The sequence below is a fragment of the Piliocolobus tephrosceles genome, chromosome 12, assembly GCF_002776525.5.
Source record: "Piliocolobus tephrosceles isolate RC106 chromosome 12, ASM277652v3, whole genome shotgun sequence".
Classification (NCBI taxonomy): Eukaryota; Metazoa; Chordata; class Mammalia; order Primates; family Cercopithecidae; genus Piliocolobus; species Piliocolobus tephrosceles.
Genome location: NC_045445.1, coordinates 79,587,945 through 79,601,509, shown reverse-complemented (window position 1 = coordinate 79,601,509; position 13,565 = coordinate 79,587,945). Strand labels below are relative to the sequence as shown.

Genomic DNA, 13,565 nt, shown 5'->3' with positions numbered 1-13,565 from the left:
ATACTTGTGCAAATTTAAAAAGTGTTATGCTGAGTGTGGTGGCTCACACCTGTAATCCCAGCACTTTGGGAGGCCAAGGAGGGTGGATCACTTGAAGTTAAGAGTTCAAGACCAGCCTGGCCAACATGGTGAAACCCTGTCTCTACTAAAAATACAGAAAATTAGCAAGGCATGGTGGTGTGTGCATGTAGTCCCAGCTACTCCAGTGGCTGAGGCACGAGAATCACTTGAGCATAGAAGGCCAGTGGCAGTGAGCTGAGATCGCACTACTGCACTCCAGCCTGGGCGACAGGAAGACTCTGTCAAAAAAAAAAAAGTGATATGACCAGCAAGTCACAGGAGCATTTATAAGGAAATCAGAAAATACCTTGAGGTGAATGAAAACAAACAACATATCAAATTCTGTGAGATGTGTAAAGCAGTGCTTACAGTGAAATTAATAGCTGTGAACATTGTAATGAGAAGTACTTCAAATTCTAACCTAACTTTCCAACTTTAGAAAATAGAGTTAAAAAAGAGCAAATTAAAGCAGAAAGGACATAAAGTTTAGTGTGTCAATAGAGAATTAAAAATAATTGAGAAACACAGCTAACATTTGATTATTTGGGAAGGTGAAAATATTAGGAAAAGTACATTGCGTTGACTTATTTATAAAATAAAGCCTTACAAAAATGAGAAATGTAAAAAGTGATGTTCCTAATGACCTTACTCCATACAAGGGATTAATATTTTAACAAGTATCTTTGTGGAAATAGACAAATTCCTAGAAAGACAACTGACTACCACAACTCATTCAAGAACAAAGTGAAGACAATAAATTGGTAATTTAAAAGCTCTCACCCCTGCCCCGACACGCACGTAAATCCCCAGTTCAGATGAATTCTTTTGTATATTTTACCAAACACATGAAAATTACCAATTCGATGAAAACGTTTTAAAAACTTGGAAGAACATGTAATATTTTTTACTGGTTCTATGATGGTATTGTTATCTAGATACCAAAGTGAAACATATCATATGCAGGGAAAACTGTGATAATATCGCTTATGAGTGGATCTGCAAAATTTTCTAGTAAATTTTGGCAAACCAAATACAGTAACATATAAATAGGAATGTACACCAGTACCCAGTACAGTGTATCCCTGGAATGCAACGTTATTTCATCAGCTGGAAATGAATAGTGCAACAGACTGAAGGAAGAAAACAACGTGGTCATCTCAATAGATTGTGGATGGCTGGGAGTGGAGGCTCACGCCTGTAATCCTAACACTCCCACCAACAGTGTATAAGTGTTCCTTTTTCTCTGTAACCTCACCAGAATCTGTTTTTGTTTGTTTGTTTTTGACTTTATAATAATAGCCATGGGCTGGGCACAGTGACTCACGCCTATAATCCTAGCGCTTTGGGAGGCTGAGGTGGGCAGATCAGTTGAGGTCAGGAGTTCGAGACCAGCCTGACCAACATGGTGAAACCCCATCTCTACTAAAAATACAAAAATTACGTGGGCATGGTGGCAGGCGCTTGTAATTCCAGCTACTCGGGAGGCTGAGGCAGTAGAATCACTTGAACCCAGGAGGTGGAGGTTGCAGTGAGCGGAGATTGTGCCACTGCACTACAGCCTGGCTGACACAGCAAGACTATGTTTAAAAGCATAAGAAAAAGAAATAGATTGTGGAAAAGTATTTGGTAAACTAAGAAGTAAACCACAACCTCGTAGAGGGCATATTTTAAAAATTGACAACTAGAACTTGGTGCCATGGCTTTAATCCCAGCACTTGGGGAAGCCAAAGCAGGAGGATTACTTGAGGCCAGAAGTCTGAGATCAGCCTAGGCAATATAAGGATACTCTGTATCTTAAAAAATAAAAGTAAAAAAATCCAGATGTGGTGACACATGCCTGTAGGCCTAGCTACTTGGGAAGCTGAGGTTGGTGGTTACAATGAGCTATGATCATGCCACTTTACTCCTGACTGAGCAACAGAGTGAGACCTTGTCTCTAAAAAGAAAAAAAAAAAAAATCCTCAAAACCAATGTTACACTTAATATTAAGAATGCTTTCTCTGTAAGATGAGGAGCAAGGACAGGATAAAACAGTCTTTCCAGTTCTGTTCAACAGTGTACTGGAGGTTCTGTGACATTAATTGCATTGCATATGGAAAGAAGGAAAAATTTTTAAATAGGAAGCAGCAAAACCTTTTGCAGATGACATTTTAGTACATACACAACCCTAGTGGATCCAATAAATTTGAATTCCAATAACATGATCACCTCAGCAAGTTTTTGTGATTTAAGATTACAATCCAAAAACTAGTTGTATTTCTATATATTATTAAAGAAGTCAAAAGTGAAATCATTGAAACACTTTTATTTACAATATTATTAAGGCAGAATAGTCTGGGATAAAGTGAAATTCAGCATGAACTGTGAATACCACAAAATAGCTGTCAGAGGAATTGAGGGATATCTAAGTATGTGGAAAGACGTATCATATTTGTGGATTAGAAGACTTAAGCGTCACTAGGTGCGGTGGCTCACGCCTGTAATCCCAGCACTTTGGGAGGCTGAGGCAGGCGGAACACAAGGTCGGGAGTTCAATACCAGCCTGGCCAATATGGCGAAACCCCGTCTCTACTAAAAATACAAAAAAATTAGGTGGACGTGGTGGCACATGCCTGTAATCCCAATCCCTGTAGGCTGAGGCAGGAGAATTGCTTGAACCCGGGAGGCGGAGGTTGCAGTGAGCGAAGATTGCGCCACTGCACTCCAGCCTGGGCAACAGAGCTAGGCTCCACCTCAAAAAAGAAAAGATTTCAGCATCAGAAGGATAGTTCATTAATGGAAATAAATTGAAAAAGGGAAGGACATCAAAGTTTAATGCTTTTACTTTGCATAATACCCATAAATAGTATGAAAATACTATATTCATGGAGGATGTTTTATTTTTATTTTATTTTTTTTGAAACAGTTTCGCTCTTGTTTCCCAGGCTGGAGTGCAGTGGCACGATCTCGGTTCACCGCAAACTCTGCCTCCCGGGTTCAAGCAGTGTGAGCCACTGTGCCTGGCCCTTTGTTTTCAAATCTCATATCCAACATTGGACTTATGGCTAGAATATTTACATAATCCTCAAATGACAGTATTAAAAATCCAAAGCTTTAAATTAGAAAATGAGCAAAAGTCATGAAAGAACTTTATCCTGAAGATATGGAAATGTCAATAAGGACATGATAGAAATTAATACTATGATGAGACATTACGGAAGATTTTTTTTTTTTTTTTTTTTTTGAGGCACAGTCTGCCTCTGTCACACAGGCTGGAGTGCAGTGGTGCAATCTCGGCTCACTGCAACCTCTACCTCCCAGGTTCCAGTGATTCTCCTGCCTCAGCCTCCCAAGTAGCTGGGCTTACAGGCGCCCGCCACCATGCCCAGCTAATTTTTTTTTTTTTTTTCTTTTTTTGTATTTTTATAGAGAGGAGTTTCTCCATGTTGGCCAAGATGGTCTTGAGCACCTGACCTCGGGTGATCCACCTTCCTCAGCCTCCCAAAGTGCTGGAATTACAGGTGTGAGCCACCACACCTGGCCTACAGCAGATTTATGTCAGTAGCTGAAATAGTTAAAACAATGATTCCAAAGGCTGAGAAGCATGCAGAAAAAATTGAATCTTTATTGCTGAAGGGAATATAAAACTGTATACCACATTGGAAAATAATTTGGCAATTTCTTTTAAAACCAAACACACATACAGTTAGGCGTAGCAATTACTGTCATGGGCTGTTTCATAGAACTGAAAATTTATGTGTAGACCAAACCTGCACTTGACTGTTCACAGAAATTTTTATTTGTAATAGTCAGAACCTGGAAACAACTCACATGTTATTCACCAGGTAAACAGTTAAAGAAGTCTGTTACTTCCATATTGTGTAATACAACTCAAAAGGAATAAACTATTACTATACAAATAATTCTTAGATGATTCTCAATTCTGAAGGAAAAACCCATTTCATGTTGTAATATAATGCTTATTTTTATGTATCTTAATGTGATGAAATTAAATAGTTTAGAGAACACTGTTCATAGTCATCTGTTAGGGATGGTGGAAGTTAAGGTCGTATGTGATTATAAGACTAGTGGAAGGGGTACATTTTTAATGATGGATTAATTCTGCATTCTGATTCATGCAGTGGTTACAACAATGTATACATGTGAATGTAAACATGCACATTTCACCAGTGTCAGTATGCTGGTTGTGATATTGTACCAATGTTAATGGAAAATATCACCACTGGGGAAAATTGGGTGAGTGGTATGTGTAAACAGTACTGTATTTGCAGCATTTTGTGAATTTTTATTTTAACATAATATGGAAATATGTAAAGCACCTAGAAAAATGGTTTTAATACAGGAGGGTAACAACTTATAAGCAAGAGATAGAAAAATGATAATGTGAACACTTAGCAAAGGAAGGGTGGAACAGAGAAATAAAGGACAGGGAAAATTATCTGGGATGATTCCTAAATTCCAATATTTGGATGGAACTATACAGAATTTTAATATATCTGGAAAATAAACTGAAAATATTAACGAATCCACAAATATTGAAGACTTCACCTTTTTTCTCTCATTCGTTAAAACGAGTGAAATGTTATAGGGAGTTCTTCAAATTGAAAGAAGCAGCTCATGCATAACACAAAAACATGAATGTATAAAACTCGCTGGTAAAAGGTAAGTAAAAACTCAAATTCACAGTACTGATACACTGTAATGGTGGTGTACAATAACGTGTATCTTTATTGTTAACGTTAATACACAAAACTTTTTTATGAGATGGCTGTTGCTGTGTTGCTCAGACTGGTCTGAAACTTCTGGGCTCAAGCAGTTTTCCCTCCTCAGCCTTCTGATTCGATGGTATTATGGGCACCTGCCATGATGTCCATCTACAAAACTATTAATAATTACAACAATTCGTTTAGCCGTATGTGATATAAATATATGTAAGGTGTGACATCAAGAACATAATGGGTCACCAAAATCTCAGAGTAAAAACACTCTGGTTTTACTCACCCCTGTAGAACCTCAGTAATATATCACTTGTAATGTATCACAAGTTATATCCCAGAACTGAAATCTGAGGCTGAGACATTTCCTTAGACTACAGAGAAGTGAAAAACTTGGAGCAGATGATAAAAGGCTTCTTCTGTATTTATGAGACTCCTATGTGTCTGCCATAATGTGTGGAAAATGTTATCGACATTCACCAATTCAACATGGGATAAATGTGAGATTTTGGCACAGACAGCTTCTTCACCATCTTGGTTTCTCTTGTTGAAAAGCTATTTGTAGCTTAACACATGGGAAGTATTGTGTGTGCCTGTAGAAAGAAAATCCCATGATGGCAGTGAAAGACAATTGGGCCAGTTGAGATTCACAACTCCAGCCTGAAAAATAATTATCTTTACGTCAAACAACGTAGTTGCCAAGTCAGAGTGGCTGTTCAGCAGCACTATAATGTATTAGGCAGAGTTCATAGTTATTTGCACAAATGCCTATGCAACCTTCCTGCACGGCCAGAGGATTGACTTTGGGATCCCTATATGGGATGGGCAGTGCTCCAAATGTTTGTGAGAACTGAGTCAAATCTAAAACAGGCAGCACTCACAGATTAAGTAGTCTTGACAGGGAACGGAACTACAAGTAATATCTAAGAAAACATACTCTAGGAAGACCAAAAGAAGCTAGAGAGCTGAGACTGCAATAAATATATAATTGTTCAATGTCAAACTATAGGCATATGTCTACAAGAAACAGCAGCAAGGCAATAACCATGACAACCCTGAACAGAGAAAGCATGGAGCCAGTTGCCAACCCTAATGAGATGGTAATGTTTGAACTCTCGAATCGAGAATTCATAAATGCAATTTTAAGGAAATGTAGCAAAACCCAAGATAATGCAGAAAAGAAATCCAAGGATTTATTAGAAACTTGATGAAGAGAGTGAAATAATAAAGTATACCAAATATTGCAAGTGAGAAATAATTGTTTCAACTGAAATAATTATTAGAGGATGTCAATAGCAGAATGGATCAAGCATAAAAAAGTAGTGATCTTAAAGATAGGGTATTGGAGAATCTGTAGAGATTAAAAAAATAGAGTGAAAAGGTCTAGAGAATATCTACAGGCTATAGAGAATAATGTCCAAACAGCAAATTAAATAATCATTGTTGGTCAAGTGGTAGTTTTGGAATTTCCAGGGCAGTAAAGCTTATTCAATGAAATAACAGAATACATTCCAAATGTAGAGGAAAGTACTACTATTCAGGTACAACAGTGTTAAAGACCAAATAGATTCAGTTTTAAATAAGAATACCCCAAGGTATATATATAATCTCAAAAACATACTACAAAGGGAAGGGACACTGAAAACAGCAAGAGGAAAGCAAATAACATTATATACTTCCAATTTGTTTGTTAACAGACTTCTGACAGAAATTGTACATACCAGGAGGGAGTGAAGTGACATAAAATGCTAAAGGAAAAAAGTTAACCAACAATACTATAACCACAGAAGATTTCCTTGAAAGACTGAGAGATAACATCGTTTACAGAAAGAAAAGAGAACATGGTGAGAATTCATCACTAGACTGTCATTCAAGATATGCTAAGTTCTGGCCGGGCGCGGTGGCTCAAGCCTGTGATCCCAGCGCTTTGGGAGGCTGAGACGGGCGGATCACGAGGTCAGGAGATCGAGACCATCCTGGCTAACACGGTGAAACCCCATCTCTACTAAAAAATACGAAAAACTAGCCGGGCGAGGTGGCGGGCACCTGTAGTCCCAGCTACTCGGGAGGCTGAGGCAGGAGAATGGCTTAAACCCGGGAGGCGGCGCTTGCAGGAAGCCGAGATCCCGCCACTGCACTCCAGCCTCGGCGACAGAGCCAGACTCCTTCGAAAAAAAAAAAAAAAAAAAAAAAATTCTAACTTCTTTATCCCGAAGAGAAATGTGCTAATGTCCAAAGAGAAAGTTTGACATTACAGACCTCAGTGGCCAATGCAAAAGGATAGGCAAATTCAGAATAAATTAATACTCTCTTACTTAAGCTTCATATCCATCATACAAGGAGTAAGATGCAAGTCTATGAAAAGTAAGTATAGCAGCATCATAAAATATAGCCAACATAAAAATAGACATGAGAAAGTCAAAATGTGGGGGAATTGAAGTATAAAATTGATTGGCTGTTTATATTCCTTATGATGAAAATTATTATCTGTTTAAAAATACTTTTATCTATGAGATACTACCAAATAAAGTCACTTAACCACAATGGGAGAAGGAAGAAAATTTGCAAAACGACAAAAAAGTACTAATCAAAATGTCAATAGTGATTTCTTACCTATCAATAATAATATTGCTCTAGGATCCCCCAAAAAAGAAAAGAGAGTGACTCAGTGGATATTTAAAAAATCGGCTGGGCGCAGTGGCTTAAGCCTGTAATCCCAGCACTTTGGGAGGCCGAGGCAGGCGGATCACCTGAGGTCAGGAGTTAGAGACTAGCCTGAGCAATGTGATGAAACCGCGTCTCTAATAAAAATACAAAAAAAATTAGTCGGACTTGGTGGCATGCGCATGTAATCCCAGCTACTTGGGAGATTGAGACGGGAGAATCGCTTGAACCTGGGAGGTGGAGGTTGCAGTGAGCCGAGATCACGCCACTGCACTTCAGCATGGGCAATGAGCGAAATTCTGTCTCAAAATAATAATAATAATAATTAGTCCCAATTATATGCTGTATGTAAAAAATTATATGTACATATTGACTAAAAGTGAAGGGATGCAAAAAGGTTTCAAATGGAAACCAATAAATAGCATCTGTATTTGTATCAGATAACAGAAAATTTTCAGTTAGTATGTATTAAGTGAAAAGGTGTGAATAGAGACAAAGTATTATGTAGTAAATACTTATGAAGGGTCAATTCAGGAAGAGGGTATAAAAATCGTAAATATGCATCCAGCAGCAGAACACCAAAATATATAAAGCAAAGTGTAAGCGACCTAAAGTGACAGAAACTGCAATACAGTAATAGTAGGGGACTTTAGTAACCCTTCCTCAACTCTTGTCAACTGAGTACACAGAGGCTTATTCCTGTTGGGGGAACGAAATAGAAGACAGTGAGATAATTTGCCTAGTAACCCAGGCAGTTCTACCCTTGTATTCCCCAGGTCCACGGAGGCTCTGTATGTGGGAGGCTTTAAGCCTGACTGTGTTCCTGGTCCTAGAGCGCCCTCTAGTGATGAAATGATTGCAGTGACCACATTCTTAGATAAAACACCACAATCACATTTAATTTTGGGGACACCCTGTGAAGAAGGGCAGCTACGAAGTAGCAGTCTGCAAAGATTGGAATAAATACCTAACTCTTAAATGCCTGGACACTGGAGAAATTCCACAAGCATAAGACCATCCAGGAGACATGACATCTCCAAAAGGACTATGGGATCTAGTTTTGGAGTGATGTAGTTATGTTGTCTCATACAGGAAACTCAAAATAGCTAAGAACTATGATCTCACATATACAAAGGAAGTAGCCACTGACCGTCCCTAATGAAATGGTGATGTGTGTGATGTCGGTAAGAATTCAGGAGAAACGTTTTGGGAAAAGAGCAAACACCATGATAATGCAGAAAAGCAATTCAGGAATTTATTAAAGAAATGTAACGAATACTGAAACAATAGGTAACCAAACTGAAATACTGGAACTGAGAAATAATGACTGACTGGACAAATGCATCAGAAGGTCTCAACAGCAAAACTGATACAGCAGAACAAGAATCAGTATTGTTAAAGACAGGCTATTTGAAAATGCACAGTGAGTGCAGAAAGAAGCAAAAAGAACAAAAAAGTATGAAGCATGCCTACAAGGTGAAGAAAATAATCTTGAAAGCACAAATCTCAGAGTTACCATTGTTAAAGAGGGAGAGTTTGGATTTGAAAGTTTAGAGAAATAGGCCAGGCATGGTGGCTCACGCCTATAATCCCAGCACTTTGGGAGGCTGAGGTGGGTGGATCACCTGAGGTCAGGAGTTCGAGACGAGCCTGCCCAACATGGTGAAACCCCGTCTCTACTAAAAATACAAAAGTTAGCTGGGTGTGGTGGCCCACGCCTGTAGTCCCAGCTACTTGGGAGGCTGAGACACGAGAATTTCTTGAACCGGGGAGGTAGAGGTTGCAGTGAGCTATGTATATCTAGATGTGATTACCCAGGTAGAAAACAGTAAAAAACAAAAGCAGATTCAACCAAAATAAGGCTATGTGAAGGAATGTAACAATCAAATGTTCAGAGGTAGAGAAAAATTTAAATGGTCCTAAAAGCTGCAAGAAAACAGAAGCAAATAATGTATAAAGGAGCTCTGATACATCTGATAGTGAAGAGTTTACAGGCTAGGAGGGAGTATGATGACATATTTAGTGCTGAAGGAAATAACCTGCCAAATCAGGATATGAAATCCAGCAAAATATTCTTCAAACTTGAAAAATAAACCAGACACACAACAGCTGAGGAATTTGTCAACATCAGGCCTGTCTTACATGAAATGCTAGAAAGAGTAATTCAATCTGAATAAGGACATTAATCAGCAAAAAGGAAACATCTGACTGTTTACAGCTCATAGAAAAAGGAGGTACACAAATATAGAATAATACTGTGATTGTGGTATGTAAACTCATTTTTAGTAGGAAGACTAAAAGGTAATTCTATTAAAATTATAACTATGAAAATATTAGAGATAGATAAACAACAATATAAGATCATAGCTTGTAGGGTGGAGATAAAGTGTGGAGTTCTTTGGTTTTCTCTTTGTCATTCCTTGTGATTACAGATACCTTGTCATTAATTTAAAATTATTGGTTATATGATGTTTTTTGCAAGCCTCATGACAACAACCATGCAAAAACCCCAGAAAATAAAAGAAAGGAATTAAAATATACTATCAGAAAAACATTACTTAATGGAATACAGGAAGGAAAGAAGAAGAGAGGACCAACTAATCAAAATTTCAAAGAATGGAAAAGGAGCAAATACTTTGAGTTTCATTCTACAAGTCCAATGTTTCCCTGATAACTAAAGGAAAAGGTCCAAAAACCCCCAAACAACTATAAACCCCATAAGGCAAATATGTCTGATTCACACAGATGGAAAAATCCAGAAGATGCTAGTAAACTGTATTCAACACACTAAAAATATAATTCATACTTATCAAGGTGGATTAATGTTAGGAATGCATGGATTGTTCAAGCTGTGCAAATCAGTTAGTTTTATGTCATATAACAATGAAAGTCAACAACTATAATGTAATAGATGTCCAAAAAGTATTTTAGAAATTTAATATTTTATTAAAAATTATCACAAAATTGGGTATGGAGTTAAGATATCTCAATAGACTGGCAGTAGAACTTACACTGTCCTTTTGAGCAAGAAAAACTGACAAGCATACTGCTAGATTTGGAAGAAGTTTAAAATGCCCATGTTCAGCACTTCAGTTCACCATATTACTGGAAGTTCTAGTTAGACCAAGTGTAAAAGAGAAACAAATAAGGACATTCATATTAGAAAGGGAGAATTATAAATATCCCAATAGATACAAATAAAATACATAGGAAGAAACTTAACCAATCAAGTAAAATGTATCTACAGTGAAAACTATGAGTCATTGATAGAAATTGAATAGGACACTAGTAAATGAAAAGATACTGCATGTTCATTTAGTGGGAGAAGTTATATTGTTAAAAACCCATACTACATATAGCAATCTATAGTTTCAAAATGCCAGTGTTAGTTTTTCACAGAAATAGGAACAAGACAAAGAATGGACAGTAATCCTGAGCCAAAAGAAGAAAGCTGGAGTGATCACATTACCTGACTTAAAATTATATGACAATGTAACACTAACCAAAACCGAATGTGACTTGCGTACATATACATACACACCAATGCATGTATTGAAACTAAACTTGGCCTATCAGAGAGCTCCAACAGACCAGACTCCACAGGTTGAGTGCTGCCAGCACAAATGTATTTATAGGTATTTGTAATCCCGCTCCGGCTCTACCATCACCCGTGCAATCGTCTGCATGAACAACGGTAACCTCACCCCTTATTGTTACTGGTGTGAATGGGCACCAGCAACTCCACACCTGCCATTCTGCCCCAAGTGCAAATGTGCACATGGGTGGCAACAACTAGCCTCTTCCGGGGCCTTATATCTTGCAGCCAGTGGCATGAGTTCTAGTATGGACGATGTTAAAACCTCCTCTTCCAGTGTGCCTCCCCGTCTGACACATGTACACACTTCCATGCTGTTGAGGCTGTTGGCATGAACAAGTGAGCCTGGATCCCACTGCTACCAACCCAATGAAACACTATGGATGCCACGCCCTATTTGAATACTGTGGACAGTGTAACAGGAACACATCAGCCTCTCCAGTTCACCTTGTTTCTAACCTTGAGGGACCAGAGAACACAGCCTCCTTTCTTGACCCTGTTTCCCTAGAGTTGGAGCATGCAGCCCAGGAACCCTGAGGTGAGCCTTGGCCCCCTAAAACCTTCCAGAAATGAAGCCAGTCAACTGAACCCACTTTACACCTCAATCAATCCCCAAGGGCATTGAAGAAGATAAAAGAAAAATGTCATACAAAGCACAGCATCTTCAAAGATTGAAAGAATATTAGTCCACATACATGAGAAAGAAGTACTGCAAGAACTCTGGCAGTTTGAAAAGCCATAATGTCTTCTAACTTCCAAAGGGCCACAGTAGCTCTCTGGGAGAGGTTCTTAACCAGGCTGAGATGGGTTAAATGACATAGGGTAAAGAATATGGGTATGAATGAAGATCACTGAGATTCAGGAGAAAGTTGAAACCTAATCTAAGGAATTTAAGGAACACAATAAAACAATACAGATGTTGAAAACTGAAAATCTGGTAGAGCTGAAAAGCACACTACATAATTACATAATGTAACTGGGAGTATTAATAGAATAGATGAAGCTAAGGAGAATCTCAGAGCTCTAGGATTCTTTAGTTGAATTAGCTGTCAGACAAATATTTTTAAAAGAATTTAAAACCTGAACAAAATCTTTATGAAATATGGCATTCAAACCTATGAGTCACTGACATTCCTGAAAGAGGCAGAGAAAGCAAGCAACTTTCTAGTTTATTGTCCATGAATTTTTTCCACAACCTTTCTAGAGAGACCAAAATTCTAATTCAAGAAATTCTGAGAACACTGCAAAATACCATCCCCCAGACAGTTATCAGATTGAAATGAAAGAAAATGTCCAAAACAACTATAGACAAAGCCCGGGTAAACTACAAATAGAAGCCCATCAGGCTAACAGCATACCTTTCAGCAGAATCCCTACAAGCCAGAAGATATGGATATCTATATTCAGCGTGTTTTTTTTTTTTTTTTTTATCTTTGGTTGAGACGGAGTCTCGCTCTGTCGCCCAGGCTGGAGTGCAGTGGCGCGATCTCGGCTCACTGCAAGCTCTGCCTCCCAGGTTTACGCCATTCTCCTGCCTCAGCCTCCTGAGTAGCTGAGGGCCCGCAGATGGCGGGACTACAGGGGCCCGCCATCTCGCCCGGCTAGTTTTTTGTATTTTTTAGTAGAGACAGGGTTTCACCGTGTAGGCCAGGATGGTCTTGATCTCCTGACCTCATGATCCACCTGTTTCGGCCTTCCAAAATCCTGGGATTACAGGCTTGAGCCACCGTGCCTGGCCTATATTCAGCGTTTTTAATATGAAGTAATTCCAACCAATAATTTAATATTCAGCCAAATTAAGCTTTATAGAAGAAGGAGAAATAAGATCCTTTACAGGCAAGGAAGTGCCAAGGCATTTCATTGCCACCAGACCTGCCTTACCAGAGGTCCTTAACTGAGTTCTCAATATGGAAAGGAATGACCATTATTGGCTACCAAAAAAGCACATTTAAGTACACAGACCACTGACACTATAAAGCAAATGCACAATTAACTCTGCAGAATAACCAGCAACCAACTAATAGTAATACAGAATCAAATATCCACATATCAGTGTTAAGCTTGAAATTAAATAGGCTACTGTCCTAATAAATGATAGAGGCAAGTTGGATAAAAAAGACCCAACTGTATGCTGTCTTCCTAAAACCCATTTCAGAAGTAATGATACCCATTGACTCAAGGTAAAAGGATGGAGAAAATTCTACCAAGCAAACAGACAAAAGGAGGAGGGACAGATTGCTATCCTAATTTTTGAAGGGGTGGCCTGCCCCTCCACACCTGTGGGTGCTTCTCGCTAGGTGGAATGAGAGACTTGAGAAAAGAAATAAAGACACAGAGACAAAGTATAGAGAAAGAAAAGCAGGGCCCAAGGGACCAGTGCTGTGCTTACAGAGGACCCACACTGGCACCAGTCTCTGAGTTCCCTCAGTATTTATTGCCAAAAGGATAAGGGAGTAAATCAGCAGTAAGACATACAGATACACAGAGATGTTCCATTTTCCCAGGGATGGGCAGGAGACAGATGTTTTTCT

General features: G+C 38.7%; 1 pseudogene; it reads right to left on the bottom strand.

Moving 5' to 3' along the window:
- Nucleotides 1–11,193, bottom strand: part of LOC111536192 — a 57,239-nt pseudogene extending 46,046 nt beyond the window's left edge.
- Nucleotides 11,194–13,565: the final 2,372 nt, after the last annotated feature.